The sequence below is a fragment of the Protopterus annectens genome, chromosome 8.part0 (genome assembly GCF_019279795.1).
Source record: "Protopterus annectens isolate FY-2018-M chromosome 8.part0, PAN1.0, whole genome shotgun sequence".
In the NCBI taxonomy this organism is placed as follows: Eukaryota; Metazoa; Chordata; order Ceratodontiformes; family Protopteridae; genus Protopterus; species Protopterus annectens.
This window is the reverse complement of record NC_056741.1, coordinates 1426256165-1426272670: the sequence shown is the minus strand read 5'-3', so window position 1 is coordinate 1426272670 and position 16506 is coordinate 1426256165. Positions and strand designations below refer to the sequence as shown.

The following is a 16506-nucleotide window of genomic DNA, read 5'->3' as shown; positions in this document are numbered from 1 at the left end:
CTGGCCATGTAACTTAACCTCTTTCAACTCTACTTGCTCTGCATACCTTTCTCTGACTTTTCCTGTCATTTTGATACTTTCAGGGTACTAACAGTGCTATCCAATCTGTTTTTAATGCATTTATATATAGGGGTTTTGACAATCACTCTGTATATAATGTCATTTATCTATTGTGTTTATACTCATAAGCCAACCCTTTTATTCATTTTATATATAATATACTGCATTTTGTTATTTACGCTGTATACAATGCCATGTTTCTATAGTGTTTAACCTGGGCTCAAACTGATGTAGGTCCAAGGGGATCACTGCTCTACCCCAATTAACATATCCAAATGAATTAAATAAATACATAACTAACAAAATAAATAAATACATTTAATTTTTCCACAGCTTTAAAAGCTTGAGTTACTGCATGCACCTTGCACTCACTGGTATTTATACATTAATTAGTTGGGTGCTTCAGGGAGTCCAGAAAATACCATATTGAAAAGAATGGACCCTAATGTGGAACACTGACATACCCCATTGGTGGTAAAAGCCCATGGTAACTTTACTCCCTTCAGTATGATTCATATCTCACAGTCAATTCACCAGTTAGCTATCCATTTGAAGATATATGGATTCACTGCTAAACTCTGCCAAATAAGTATGATTTGATCATGTAAAGGCTAAAAGGTACAAAAAAAATTTAATGTGACACTAAGTGCTTTCGTGGGCACTTGTACACCCACTTCTTCAGACTGTTCAACAACTAATACACTACATTTAAATAGCTAACAAAATAAGCACATGATAGTCAGGTGTTTAAAAAGGTCCAATGGGACTTAGAAAACAATCAAACACATAATTAAAATACAGCTTATAAAATGTTTAAATACAGATATAGTATAAAATCTGAAATTACCAAGAGCTGTATGTCCCTACACTACATTAGTTTATACAAAATGCACATTCCAAAGGTAAAAATAACATTCTAAAAATAAAAGATAAAAATACTGCCTCATTTTTGGACATTATTCTTAAGAATAACTTTTTCATGTTCAATGACTCCTTTTGTATTCAAAGGAAAGGGGTAGCCATGGGGTCACCATGTGGAACTAGCTTTGCAAATCTGGTCATGTGTTTTTGGGAGAGGAAATTTGTTCTGGAACATAGGCTATATTCAAACTATTTAGTTTATTACACCTGATACCTGGATTATATATTCCTAATTTTTAAGGGAGGAGCTGACATATTTAATGAATTTCTGGTATACATTAATACTACAACTGATTTTTTAAGATTTACCAGTAACTTTCATATAGAGAAAATTGCATACCTGGATGTATACTTATAGAAGGACAGGGTCAGACAGAAGTATGTAGCCACCATCCCCAGGAAGGACATGTACTCAAATTCTTTCCTCCACTTTACCAGCTGACATCCTATGCATCAGAAAAAATCCATAGTGAAAGGCCAGCTAGTCAGGGCATCTAGAATGGTTTTGAACTTGGTAGATTTTAAGGCGGAATGTAATGTTTTACGTACCCTACTTATGAACCAAGGTTACCCAGATTATTTTCTAGATAAATTGCTACATGAGGTTACCTCTAAAAGGAGTGCTGGACACTTTAGATCTATCTTGAATGGCTCTGAAACAGATGAAGGCTTATATTTGAACAATTACAGTAGCAGCCCATCTTTGGGTGTGTTTAATGAGGATAGGACTGACCAAGTTAACCTTAGCCTTGACTTTTCTCTCTCATTCATCACCACTTTTAGTAGTGATGTGTATTATATTAAGAACATTTTGGAGAGAAATTGGAATTTTATTATTGCGGATGAGAATGTGCAGAAAAGATTGCCTCTCACTCCTAATATTGTATTTAGGAGGGGTAACAATTTGAAGTACCTCTTAGGTAACAACATGGTACAAACCCCGAAGACTAAGGGTATGTTTAAATGTGAAGCCTGCAATTTTTGCAGATTCATAGATACTGGTTCCTTGTGCCAAGTTAATAATACAAATATTGTTTGCAAGTGGTGGTATAACTACAATTCTAAGGGGTGCGTGTACTTAGCTAATTGTAATTCTTCCTTAGGTTTCTATATAGGTAAGACAGATAGGAAATGTAAGGAATGCATATATGAACATCAATATGCTATTAGGAACAGGAAAGCTGAGAATGCCTTAGCTAAGCGTATACTTAATAACCTTGGCCATTCATTCTCCTTTAGGATTATTAACCAGATCTGTTCTCATGTTAGGGCAGGACCATTTTCTTTATGGCTAGAGCAGCAGGAATTATATTGGCAGCTCAGACTAGATGCCTTCACATACCCAGGGTTAAATGATACATGCTCAATAGCTTGTATTCTAAAACTAAGACATTTGATGAGATAGTATTTTTATCTTTAGAATGTTATTTTTACCTTTAGAATGTGCATTTTGTATCAACTAATGTAGTTTAGGGACATACAGTTCCTTGGTAATTTCAGATTTTATACTATATCTGTATTTAAACATTTTATAAGCTGTATTTTAATTATATGTTGTTTGATTGTTTTCTAAGTCCCACTGGACCTTTTTAAACACCTGACCATGTGCTTATTCTGTTAGCTATTTAAATATGGTGTATTAGTTTTGTTGAACAGTCTGAAGAAGTGGGTGTATGAATGCCCCACGAAAGTGCTTACTGTCACACCTTTTAGCCTTGGCTATTTTTTGTTTTATAGTAGTTCTGCAGTTTGTTTTTAGTAGCAGATGATTTGATCATGTAATAAGGTACAAAATGATTTAGTTATGTCATAACAATCTTATCTGACAGGTTAGACTAGACTGCTCCTTTATAAAACTGTACTGATTAGTGTCTAACTGAGGGTACTAGATGATATGTCTCTCAACATAGTTCAGAATACAGTGCTCAAAACATTCCCCCATGATTGATGTAACACTAATAGATCAATAATTAGTCTTTTCCTGTTTGTTTCCATCGTTAAAGATAGACAGTCAGTTACTGATCCATGCAATGACAGGTTACACACAAGAACCAGCTGGAGTTTTATGCACTTAGAAATAATAAAATAATGATAGCATATTTTCTGGAGATGCCGTCTGGAGCCATGGTGAATGTTTTCTTTACTCTTCTGAATGCAGATATAACATTTCCTCATGTATCTGAGGGCACAGAAAATATTACTAACATGAAGATTATAATTTTCTGTTTTATCCATACCAGACAACCCTGCACAATATTAATTAAAGATTCCCACCATGACATATTTATCTGTGACAATTTTTCCATTATTTTTATTAACAGTTAATTATTCTTACTTATTTTCATTATTAAAGAGAAACCCAGCAGTATCATATGATGGTTTAATTGTAAGTTGTATTATAGAACTAGTTGCTGAAATTGGATTCAGCTCATTCTTTTATTTATTTATTTTTTTGGCTGTCCCCGTTAGGAGTCGCCACAGCGGATCATCTGTTTCCATTTCTTCCTGTCCTCTGCATTTTGCTCTGTCACACCAACCACCCGCATGTCCTCTCTCACCACATCCATAAACCTTATCTTAGGCCTTCCTCTTTTCCTCTTACCTGGCAGCTCCATCCTTAGCATCTTTTCCCCAATATACCCTGCATCCCTCCTCAGCACATGTCTAAACCAATGCAATCTCGCCTCTCTTGCTTTGTCTCCAAACTGTCCAACCTGAGCTGACCCTCTAATATACTGATTCCTAATCCGGTCCATCCTAGTAACACCCAGTGCAAATCTTAGCATCTTTAACTCTGCTACATCTGGCTCAAACTCCTGCTTTTGTCAGTGACACTATATTCAACCCATATAACATAGCTGGTCTCACTACCCTCTTGTAGACCTTCCCTTTCACTTTTACTGGTACCCGTCTGTCACAAATCACTCCTGACACTCTTCTCCACCCTGCCTGTATTCTCTTATTCACCTCTCTTCCACACTCACCCTGTTGATCCCAAGAATTTAAATTCATTCACCTTTGCCAACTCTACTCCCTGCATCCTCACCATTCCTCTATCCTCCCTCTCATTCACACATACACACATTCTGTCTTAGTCCTGCTGACCTTCATTCCCCTCCTCTCTAGAGCATATCTCCACCTCTCCAGGATCTCCTTAACCTGTTCTCTACTCTCAGTACAGATCACAATGTCATCTGCAAACATTATAGTCCACGGAGACTCCTGTCTGATCACATCTATCAACCTATCACCACTGCAAATAACAAAGGGCTCAGAGCTAATCCTTGATTTAATCCCATCTCTACCTTAAACGCATCCATCACTCCCACCCCAGTCCTCCCCACTGTCACACTACCCTCGTACATATCCTGTACCACTCTTGCATACTTCGCAGCCACTCCTGACTTCCTCATACAATACCACAACTCCTCTCAAGGCATCCTGTCATATACTTTCTCCAAGTCCACAAAGACATAACGCAACTCCTTCTGACCTTCTGTATACTTCTCCATCAATACTCTCAGAGAAAACCTTGCCTCTGTAGTGCTCTTTCCTGGCATGAAACCATACTGCTGTTCACTAATTATGACCTCCTTTCTTTACCTAGCTTCCACTATTTCCCATAAGTTCATGCTGTGACTGATCAGTTTTATCCCTCTGTAGTTACTACAGCTCTGCACATCACAATTATTCTTAAAAATCAGTAGCAAAACACTTTTTTTGCATCCTTCAGGTATCCTCTCACTTTAAGATTTTATTAAACAATCTGGTTAAAAACTCCACTGCCATTTCTCCTAAACACCTCCATGCTTCCACAGGCATGTCATCTGGACAAACAGCCTTTCCATTCTTCATCCTCTTCATAGCTATCCTTACTTCCGCCTTGCAAATCCATTGCACTTCCTGATTTACTATCCCCACATCGTTCAACCTTCTCTCTCTCATTCTCTTCATTCATCAAGCCCTCAAAGTACTCCTTCCATCTGTTCAACACATTCTCTTCGCTAGTGAGTATGTTTCCCTCATTATCCTTTATCACCCTTACCTGCTGCACATCTTTCCTAGCTCGGTCCCTCTGTCTAGCCAATCTGTACAGGTCCTTTTCTCCCTCTTTAGTGTCCAACCTTTCATACAACCCTTCATACACCTTATCCTTAGCCTTCACCACCTGTCTCTTTGCCATGTGCCTCATCTCCTTATACTCCTGTCTACTTTCTTCATCTCTCTGACAATCCCACTTCTTCTTCTTCACCAACCTTTTTCTTTGTATACTCTCCTGTACTTTCTCATTCTACTACCAGGTCTCCTTGTCCTCCTTCCTCTGTCCAGATGTCACACCAAGCACCTTTCTAGACGTCTCCCTTACTAGCTCTGCTGTAGTTCCCAGCTATTCGGTAACTCTTCAATGCCACCCATTGCCTGTCTTAACTCTTCCATGAACTCCACCTCACAATCATCATTTTTCAACTCCCACCATTTGATCCTTGGCGCTGCCCTCACACGCCTCCTCATTTTCTTGATCACCAACGTCATCCTACAGACAACCATTCTATGCTGCCTAACTACACTTTCCTCTGTCACCACTTTACAGTCACCAATCTTCTTCAGACTGGCCCACGTGCATAGGATATAATCCACCAGTGTGCATCTTCCTCCACTCTTGTTCATCAACCTATACTCCTCCCTCTTCTTAAAATACGTATTCACCACAACCATGTCCATCCTTTTCACAAAATCCACTACCATCTGACCTTCTGCATTCCTCTCCTTAACACCCATCACTTTCTCATCCCCCCTGTTCCCTTCACCAACATGCCCATTGAAATCTGCTCCAAGCACCACTCTCTCACCCTTGGGTAGTCACCACCACTTCATCCAACTCACTCCAAAATTTTTCTCTCATCCATCACACACCCAATTTGCGGAACATATGCACTAACAACATTCGGCATTACACCATCAATTTCCAACTTCATAAACATCCCTCTTTTGGACACTCTTTTCACCTCCAAAACACTCTTGGGATACTGTTCCTTCAGGATAACCCCTACCCTATTTCACCTCCCATCCATACCATAGTAGAACAATTTGAACCCACCTCCAATACACCTGGCCTTACTCCCCTTCCATCTGGTCTCTTGCATGCACAATATATAAACCTTCCTTCTGTCCATCATATCAGCTAGCTCTCTCCCTATACCAGTCATACTGCCAACATTCAAAGTTCCTACCCTCACTATCACACTCCTAACCTTCCTCCTCTCTTTCTCCTTTTGGTCATGCCTTCCCGCTTTTCTTCTTCTTCTTCTTTGGCCAACAGTAGCACAATTTCCGCCAGCACCCTGTTGGCTTACAGTACTGGTGGCAGTCATTGTTAACCTAAGCCTTGACCGATCTGGTATGGAAATCTGTATTATTGTCTGCATGTTTCATTTGGCAAATGTTTTACACCGGATGCCCTTCCTGACATAACCCTCCCTGTTTATACGGGCTTGGGACCGTCATTAAGAAATGCAGTGGCTTTTGCATCCCCAGTGGTGATCTCCAAATAGTGCTAACAGCACTAATGATAACAAGTTCAAGGGTCAAACTGATAAGGTCAATAATAACAATAAATTGTACTACAGATGATTTGAAAAACATCATACAGATAACTTTGAGCACTGCAAGTGTATATTAGATAACACCAACATATATATAATATATATATATATATAAAATATATTTTATATATATATATATATATATATATATATATATATATATAGTATCCTCTATCTTAGATGAGTTATTGTCATTAAGTACAAAGATGATAACATAAGTATATTGGATGAATTCACACAAATAACCTCAAGTGCAGTATCAGTAAGTCACAAAAGTTGACCTTTCTCAGTAAGGCAAACAATACTGAGCAACACTCAACAATGACAACAGAGATCAATAGAGCAATCAGAACACATTTCTTGACTAGAAAAAACAGTATAGAGTAACAGTGAGCAATAACCATGGTGTTAATTTGGCTGGACAACCAATGATGCAGCAGTGGAATTAATTTCTATCCGATCTGATATCTTTGACTAGCAACAGTGTAGTAGCATCAACGGTGTCGTCAGTAATAGTATTTCAAATGTCAACACCAGTTTTCAGTTAAATAGCTATCACCTTTAAAAGTTACCAATGGGGACAATAACAATGTTCACTGTTATAGCTGTGGTAACTCAAGGCCAGAAAAATACCCACCAGGGAGTGTATTGCGTAACATCCCGGTTTCAAAAATTTGCTTTCCTGCCTGATTGTCCAGGTCCTTGTTAAACATAGCCATGCAGTACAGCAACCTAATATTTACTAGAGGATAATTCTATAATTTTCCCTTATTGACAGAACTGAATGTTTTGTTGAGGAGAATGCTATGGGTAACAACAAAATAATTTGTTCTTTGTTTTTACATAATGCACTGTAAAGTGAATCCCATAATTTGAAGCAAACTATTACCATTTTGAAATCTGAATCTTGCATTTATGTGTTTTTTACTGTTTGTATGTTCACACACTGATTGGTTCTACATTCTGTCTTTAATTTATATATTTTGTAATTATGTATGCATTATACCCATGTCATTCTATTTTTCACATCAGTAATATACTGCAGGAGGAACCTGAAAATGGTCTGATGAAATCAGTGTTCTATCTGAGTCAACAAATGGATAGATGAATGAATAAACGAATGGATATATAAATAATGGCATCGACCTTTAGCAATCTGTATGCCTCATAGGAGAGCTTTAGAACATCTATCACTGTCATGTCAATTCAATTAAGACTAGAAATCCCATTTGAGAAAGTTCTCTGGATTCTTTCCATCTTTTGAATATAAGACATTATACATGTGAAAGATTCCCAAAAATTCAAAATGGAAATTACAAAAACTGGATTTAGATTCATAGGTACTTACTAGGCTATTGATATGTAAAGATTTTAGGAAGCCTAGCCATACATTCCCAGGACATTTTAGTCCTTTTATTTTAGGTATGAATAATCTAGAGATGAGAAAAGCATTTACATGTAGTCCCAGCCATGTTTCATTTATGTTACAAAAGAGATTTAGATCTCTTGAACAGGGGTTTAAGCCCTTGAAAATGTGCAATATGTCTGGTGGGATAGGGTCTGTCAAGGCTCAGTACGAGAGGCAGGGATCACTCTATATGACACTGAGAAGAGAAATAAGGCTTTGAGAAGGTCTTCATAGTTTTTATGATTTAGGCCCTTGATTTTCTTGTTACAGATGCAGTGTGGATATTCATGTTGTGTACTAAAGGGGACATTATACTTAATAATCAGCCAGATTACTGCAAAATACAGTGAAATGATCACATCCCTGGACATACCCTTCGCAATATGGTGTGCAATGAGAAAGTACTTCCTTACAATACTGGATACATGGTAACTGAAGGACCGCTCATAGGAGCTGCATTCCCTAACTACTGGAAACATTTTTGATCATGTATTTTCAATTTGATAGTTGTAAGGGGCTTCTTGTTTGCCAAAGAAAACTATTATACATTTCTGGATATTCAGCTTTAGTCTATGGTTTTGACAATAATTATTGGTTTGGGAAAGGCCCTCTTGGAGGATTTTGGTGTCCTCTGGGGAGTTAATGTTTGCACTAAGTTTTCAGTCATCTGCAAACATGGTCAGTAACTTTCACCTCTGAGAAGTAAATGCCAATCAAGGGTGGCCCAAGACCTGAACCCTGAGGTACACCACATATGAAAAGTCTTTTCGGGGAGGTAAAGCAGCTCATCCTAATTACCTGGCATCCATTTGTGAGCCAGTTTTCTATCCAATGAGTTAAATAGGAATTAACATTTAATTGGTATAGTTTATCTATGATATCTGAGTGTGGGAAGTTACTGAATGCCTTTGCGAGGTATAGATATGTGGTGTGCACTGATTTTGCGTTATCCATTACTTCAATAACCTTCTAAAAAGTATTACTCCTTAAATAAACACAATCTGCTCTTACCAAATCTGAAATGGCTTGGGATGAAAGTTTGCAGGTTACCTGTGTCCATATTTATTAATTCAATAATGATCATCCTTTCCTTAGCATTAGAGATGAGGCTGGGCAGAATTATGGGTCTGTAATTTAATAAGTCAATTTGCACCCAGACTTTATGTAAGGAGATGAAAGTTGATGTCTTCAGGTCATTCATCACAAGCCTATTTTGAGACTGCCATTGAATAACCTTTGTAGGAGGTCTGACAGGTCCTGTTTTTGGCTGTTAGGAAGCAGCACAGTATGCTATCCGGCCCCATAGCAGTGTTCTTGGCCTTGGATAGTGCCTTGAGGGATTGTTCATGTGAGACTGGGGGGGGGGGGTAAATTTGTGTATGAGATCTGGGAATGTGGTAATGAGCACGGGGTTGAAGTCTTCTGACTGAATATGACCTCTGGGTCCAAGCATGGGATAACATTTACTGTTAGCTCTGCAGAGTGATGGGTGTTGTTTCTAAGTTTTCTAAAACAGTTAAAGGATCTGTGGTTGTTTTTTGCCTTGGTGGCAGATTTTACCTCATATCTGTCTTTGGTTGATTTAATCAGGGTCTGGAGTTTCCTGTTGATTTTAGCAAGAGCTGTTTTGTGCTACATTTATTTTTACATACAATGATTTTTATAGAGCCTGTTTATATTTGGCTTCTACAAATGGGTTTTATTTTTGCATTTGGCATTGCATTTAATTTGGATGGGGACATATGCATCTATGCAGCTATTTACATGAAAAGGATTCTGCATAAGCAGTGAGGTCATTGAGTTGAAAGGGAATATTGAATTTAGCCAGATGATCACAAAGTTTAGGATTAGCAGCAGTACAGTGTCTGAATACAGAATTATTGGAGGATATTGTGGCTTCAGTCCTAAAATGAATGTGCCTGATTTGTGATTTTATATAATCAGGGAGAAAGTTACATTTGGTAAGGAGTAGAGCTATCTCATATTGTTGAGGATCAAGTTTAGTATTTTAAAGCTAATGGTTGGGGTGTGGACTAACTGGTACAGAGTTTTTATTCATGAAGTCCAACAATCTACAGGCATACATATTAGGGGATGTATACATCTCTCTTTTAATAGTGGGGCAGTTGAAGTCCGCTAGGAGAATGTTGCTTGATTTAAAGCATGGGACTCCATGCTAGTTAGGTAGGAGTTATAGTCAGCGGAACAAGGGGGGACCTATAGCTTGCTGTGGTATGATAAATAGTCTTGTTAATGGTAAGATGGGCATGGAGGATCTCCAGATTGTGTTCTTGCTAAAGGTGCATAAATAAATTGATCTAAAACCCTTCTTGTATGGCATGTTGCCCACAAATGGTGCAATTGTAATTTGGCTAGCAATGGGTATTGGCCTGTAATTAATAAATTATTGTGCTTGTGCAGTAGTGTATTTTTAAGGAACTGCACCTGTAACAATGAAGCCAAATAGACTGAGAATGAAAGTTCTCTATGTTCTTCACACTCACCACCTATGTGTTTGCTATTGTTCTGCCAGATATTATTTCTGAAACACCTGTGAAAGGGTATAGGCAGGGATATGTCTATGTATAACTCTCTAGCTATGATATTGTACTGTTTTGAAGTAGCACTGTTTGGTCAGATTCAAAGGGAATTTCCATCTGCATGGCATGAAAGTCAGATTGGAGTATTCTCCTTCATTGCTAATGTATCTCCCTACTCTAATCTGTGCATAAACCGGCTACTAGTTAGCAAGTCAATGTGAAGACACACTCCCACCCTTAATAAACTTTGCTGTCTCTTCTCTCCTTCACTTTACAAGTAGAGTTTGTATTACTACTCACCCCCTCTGAGGCCTTCACTCATAGTTTTCCACTGCTTTCCTCTCTGGTTTATCTGGCTCCTTTGCATTGCACCTGGGTCACACCCATTTTGCTGCCCCCACCCCCAGTACTAATTCTGTATTAGTTTCCTGCTGTTTATGGAGCCATCTTTAAATGACTAGTCTCTCATCAGGTCACAAGTGCTCACCAGCAGTTGAATTCTGCTCACTGGTAAGCCATTAGACCTCAGGAATTTCTTAGTGTTGTTTTTAGCTAATTATTTGGTCGCTAGTTAGTTAGCAGTGGTGGTGATGCGGTAGCATTGTCACCTCACAGTTAGACGTTGCCCATTCGATTCTCAGTCAGAGCGTCTTCTGTGTGGCGACATGCATGGATGGGCGTTCCTTCGTTGAAGGTTGTGCGTTAGGCCCGGCAAGCCAGCACGTAAAAATCTACTACCAATCATTAGCGGACCGGAGTTCTGCTGTGGCGACCCCTAACTGGGAAAAGCCGAAAGACACAAACGTTTGGTCACTAGTTAAAGAGCTACTAGTGGCAAATATAATCTTCTTTACCTCCCCAACTGTGTACTATTAATCTGCAGTATAAAGCTAGACAAATAAAATATAACATCTGCAGTATAAAACTAGAGAAATAAAATATAACATTTTACAATTACTTACCTTGCATGCACAGAAATCAGGTACCTTGTGGTTTGGTTTGGTCCTGCTATGCTCGCCCTCTCTGTGCTTGGGCTTACAATATAGTTGAAAACTGGCTCTCTAACCATCAGCTGATATTAAACCCTAACAAAACAAAGTTGCTTCTTTTCTCCCCCACTTGTAAGTCCTTCTCACTACTCTTTACCATAAAATCTAATAACGGTACCATTATCTCCCAGATGCACAAACCAAACTCTTAGGCGTCACAATAGACAACACCCTCAAATTTGATATCCATGTCAAACTATCAAAACCATTAACAAAAAACTTGGCTCCCTCTATAAGATGAAACCTTTCCTTACTCCAGTTGCTAGGACTGCTATTGCTCGTTCCCATCTTTTCTCCACTCTTCTCTATGCCTCCCCTCTACTCACTAATTTGAACAACTCCACTCTTAGCAAACTCTCCAGCTGTTATAACCATATTGCTAGTTTTGCAACAGGCACAGCCTATAGGACCCACCACTGTCACAACCTAAATCTTCTGGGGTGACTAGAATGGCCTAGCCTACTTCAGTACAACCAGCTTATAATTGCCCAAAAAGTTCTCAACTACCCTGATAATACGCCTGCAATTAAAAATATTATCAACCCTTATAGCAACCTGAGGTCACTTCACTCTACTAATAAACTACTGGTTCAAACATCCAAAAATCAACATCTCTGCTGGGGACTCTGTTTGCTAACTCTGTTGGCAAAACATGGAACTCTGTTCCTGATTATCTTACTGTTGGACCCTCTCTTACTCAGTTCAAAAAAAGCCTCAGGCTATACTTTAAAACTCACTGGCTATGTCCTTCTTCAAAACCAGACTAGATCCTCCTCTGTAGTCTGTAATCATGTTACATTGCCTAGTCAATTTGTCAACATGGTTTTAAAAATGTATGATTATATTACCTGCTTTCTCAGCTGGAGACTGTAAACTGTGTGTAACTTGTAATCATTTTCTGATTTTTACTGTATGTTCTACCTTGGAGCTTTTCTCCCCAGGCCTTTGCTGAAAATGGACATGTATCCAGTCGGACAATCCTGGTCAACAAATGTAAAATAAATAAAATAAAATAAAAATAAATAAATTGTTTTTCAAACCCATGTATTTGAAAATTGAAAGAAATAATGCATGTTTCATAATGTAATGTAATTTCTGACTGAAATCAGTGAATGTGGCCTGTGGCCTAGGAAAGGTGATTTAGTTTGCTTTCTTGATATGATTTTAGAGGTATAGACATCCAAGATCAAGCTTTTTTAAATTTTGTGCCATGGTCAATCCCAAGGAAGTAAATGCGGGACATTACTAAGGTAATTTTAAAGTTCAGTGCACACTAGAACCTTTTCATTATGTGGGCAAAGGAGAACATAAGCACAGGCTTTTAGATCACTGAAATGACAGGATACCCACACGCTTTGTTTGTATATCTTATTGCTACTTGTAGAAAAATGACATTATCTTTGCTCCTGTCCTCTGTACTCCTTCTCATAATGTTAACTACCTCTATTTTATTTCTACCTCTGAGCTACTTTCTCGGAATATTTTTGTTCATATTCTCTCCTTTCTAGTATATGTAAAATTCACTATCTCATCAATGAACCCTCTGTACAAAGCAAACATTACAATCTGTAGAAAACTCTAAATTGTTATTATACCACCAGGTAAAATATATGTTTATACTCACTATGATTTGTCACTTTGTGCAATATATTGTTGTTCTCCACTGGATGTATAGTCTATATGTTATTTATGTTATTTCAGCACTGCATTTTGTTTATACACTTTCATGTAACTATTTAATTTTACTGTAAGTTGGAACTTTTCTCCTTGGTCTCCACTGAAAATGTGCTATATGGCTCAGCTGGACTATCCCAGTTAACAAATGTCAAATAAAATAAATAAATAATCATGGTGATATTTAAGGTAGCCGTTAATATGGACAGTTTCTCAGAGGCAAAGGCACATTTGCCTTACAGCTTTAAGAATTTTTCCAATGTTTGTAGACTCACGCTGTAGTGTTAAAATATACCCACATCACTGCTGCAATTATACCTAGAAAGTTTTATAAATGAGGAGCTAAGGTCTGCAAATACCTGGTCAGAGAAACTATGACATTTAAATATTATATTGATGAGTTAAACCCCTCTGAGAGAAGAACCATTTCAGTGCCTACTACCTTAGGGAGGCCTGTGTCACAATTTGAATATTATGTACCACAAGTTTTGTCTGCCAGAACCTTCACTTCTATGGGCTTTGTAGTATAATATAGGTCATTTAATTTGCCTTGCATTTTGAACTGAAGAATATTTTAAGCCATAGACAAACCCAGATGATTCCTTGTTGAGGAATGGCCTGAATTAGAGTTCAGCCTTCTTACACTCATCCTTTAATTAAAGGGCACTTTCCCCTGCTGGGCACCTTCTGAACTTGACACCACTGGTCACCCTAAAGTGATTAATTATATACTTAAGACATTGCCAAACAATGGAATGAAATCCACTCACCCATCAGAAAATCTGAGAACCTTAACTCCTTCAAGTCTGAACTTTAGACCCACTTGGTAAACAAGCGTATGCTTCCAACCCCCCACCCCATCCCTCGATCTGTCACACTGTAAAAACATTCTACACCAACTTCCACCAGAACAATGTTACTTACTCCTGATGCATGCTTTACTTACCCTACTATTTATTCCATCTGGACATTTCACTTGCCGTTTGACTTTTATATTTTAGGCCTTGATTAAGTTTCCCTTTTACTCTTTCAAACCTCATACCACTAATATTGTCATTAACTCTCTGACACCCACCAACTTGATATTCTCTATTACTAGTATCTCTCCAACTTTCTCTAATCTTACTAAACTCAATAAACTATTCTATACACCAGCACCATCTAACTATTTACAAAACCCTGCTAAGGCTTTCTTTTACACTCTGTCATACAGTTTTTCTTCACTCGTCCCTATCTTTTCTGTGGTCACGATCTTGTACATAAATGCTGTTCAAATAGTATTGTACGCATTTTTAACTTTATATAGTAGTATTTAAAGTCCATGTACATTCATGTATCTTGTGTAATAGGATGTAAGATATTATAATAATTATAATTTCAGTGTTAAACATAATCGTGACTTCCTAATGCATTTAAAATTTCTGTCTTATATGGAGCTTTTCTCCTAGGCCCCCTGCTGAAAGGACGTTAATATTAACAAAGTCAGTATCCCAGTAATCAAAAGCAATAAATAAATAAATAAATAAAATAAATGATGCACATTACAGGTATTTCAGAACCAGCATCAGATATAGAATTTAAGAATTTTCTTGCCGTTATTCTGAATTACATACATCTCTGATGTAGCTATTGAAGCCAATGACCTAAAGTTCTTTATGAACAACTTAGGGTCAGATTTGAAACTTAAAGCTATGCGTTTCTGGTCACAATGCCCTGAATTACTTGTGTTATTATAGTAGACCATTGCTCTTTAGCCTGTTGTTCTTAAGGGCTGTGATGACTCTAATTATTTAGAACTGTAACTTCATGCATCTACATAATGTTTGAAAGCAATTTACATGATCTGTCACTCACATGATAATGAAATAAATAAATAAGTGAGGCTTGCTCCTTTGAGTGGTTGATGCACACATCATTTTATGTAATTAAATTCTGCTAATGTTCTAGACTATGAACATAGTAAACAATGTCAAACTGGAAGTCTGACATTGCAACATGGAGTGTAACACCTATAGGAGGTAGACATGTTTCATTCTGTTTCTCCACTTGCATGGAGAAGGTCTACAGAAAATTACTAGGACAGTAACAGAGAAGTCAAGTTATATGACATATCCTAGTGTGAAAATATTTTTCCCACTATAATTACAGAAGAGACTAAAGGATGATTTAGGTCTGCAATTTATTTGTGGTAAATTACATGGAATTCAATGGAAGATAAGGCACATCATAGCATAAGAAAGGTAACATGTTACAAGATAAAAAGTCAAAACTCAGGATAAAGATAAAATGTACAGTTTCAGTAAGAAAGTGGTGAACAAATTGAATGAATATCCTGAGTTTCTTACATTGGGGATAGGAGTGAAGGGATGGCTGCAGGCTGGTTATTGCAAAACCCGAGCAACTGCAAACATCAGTTTTCTTCTCCTTGGTCAGACATATATTTTTTGCATTATGTATGTTCCATGATGCTAAGCCAGTCACAAATCTGGATGGATGCTCTTTTGTTATCCCTAAAAAAAGAATTTTTTTTCCCTACTTTGTGATGCCCACTTAAATTAACAAAGAGATATAAATCAGCTACTGTGTATTCTGCTCACATGCACATTTCTAAATACATATAATTCATCTTTATGAACCCCCCCAGGACATTATTACAGACAAAAGTACACAGTGGATTTTGCAATTTAACAAGTCAGCATCTGTTAGGTTTATTTAGCATTTCTATTTCAGAATGTTTTAACTTTTTCCTTTTTCTTATATTTATTCTGATTAATAGTGACTCAAGTAATTACTGTGTTGCTGCATTAAAAAGGAACACTGTTTAGTATTTATTGGTAAAGTAATTGAAACATGTCATTATGCAAATACAAGGCATTCAAAATCGTATCAGAAAATATGTGACTATGCATTAAATAAGCAATAATATCTTTTAGCATCGACATTACTGTGAAAAATTGTTTTTAAGCCACAGAAGTCTGTTTCCAAATTATGCCCATCTTGTACAGATTATCATATTATGAACAATGGCTGAATATGATTTATTTTCACAAATGTGTTTATTTATAATTAAAATGTATGTTTTATAGTAATGTGATGCAGAATTGTGAATTCACCAAAGATGAAATATACTTTTCTGGGTGACAAACATTTCTGCTTTGATTTTAGCATTTACTGCATTTATGAAATTATTGACCTCAATCTGTGTTTTGTTTGTCTTTACATGAAAAAATATATATATTTTTTTTGCAAAT

At 37.3% G+C, this 16506-nt stretch overlaps 1 protein-coding gene across 1 annotated transcript in view; it reads right to left on the bottom strand.

The window, feature by feature from the left end:
• The window catches only part of POU2AF1 (POU class 2 homeobox associating factor 1), a 191083-nt gene that overhangs the window by 58703 nt on the left and 115874 nt on the right, over positions 1-16506 (bottom strand). The gene's annotated exons all lie outside the window — the stretch shown is intronic.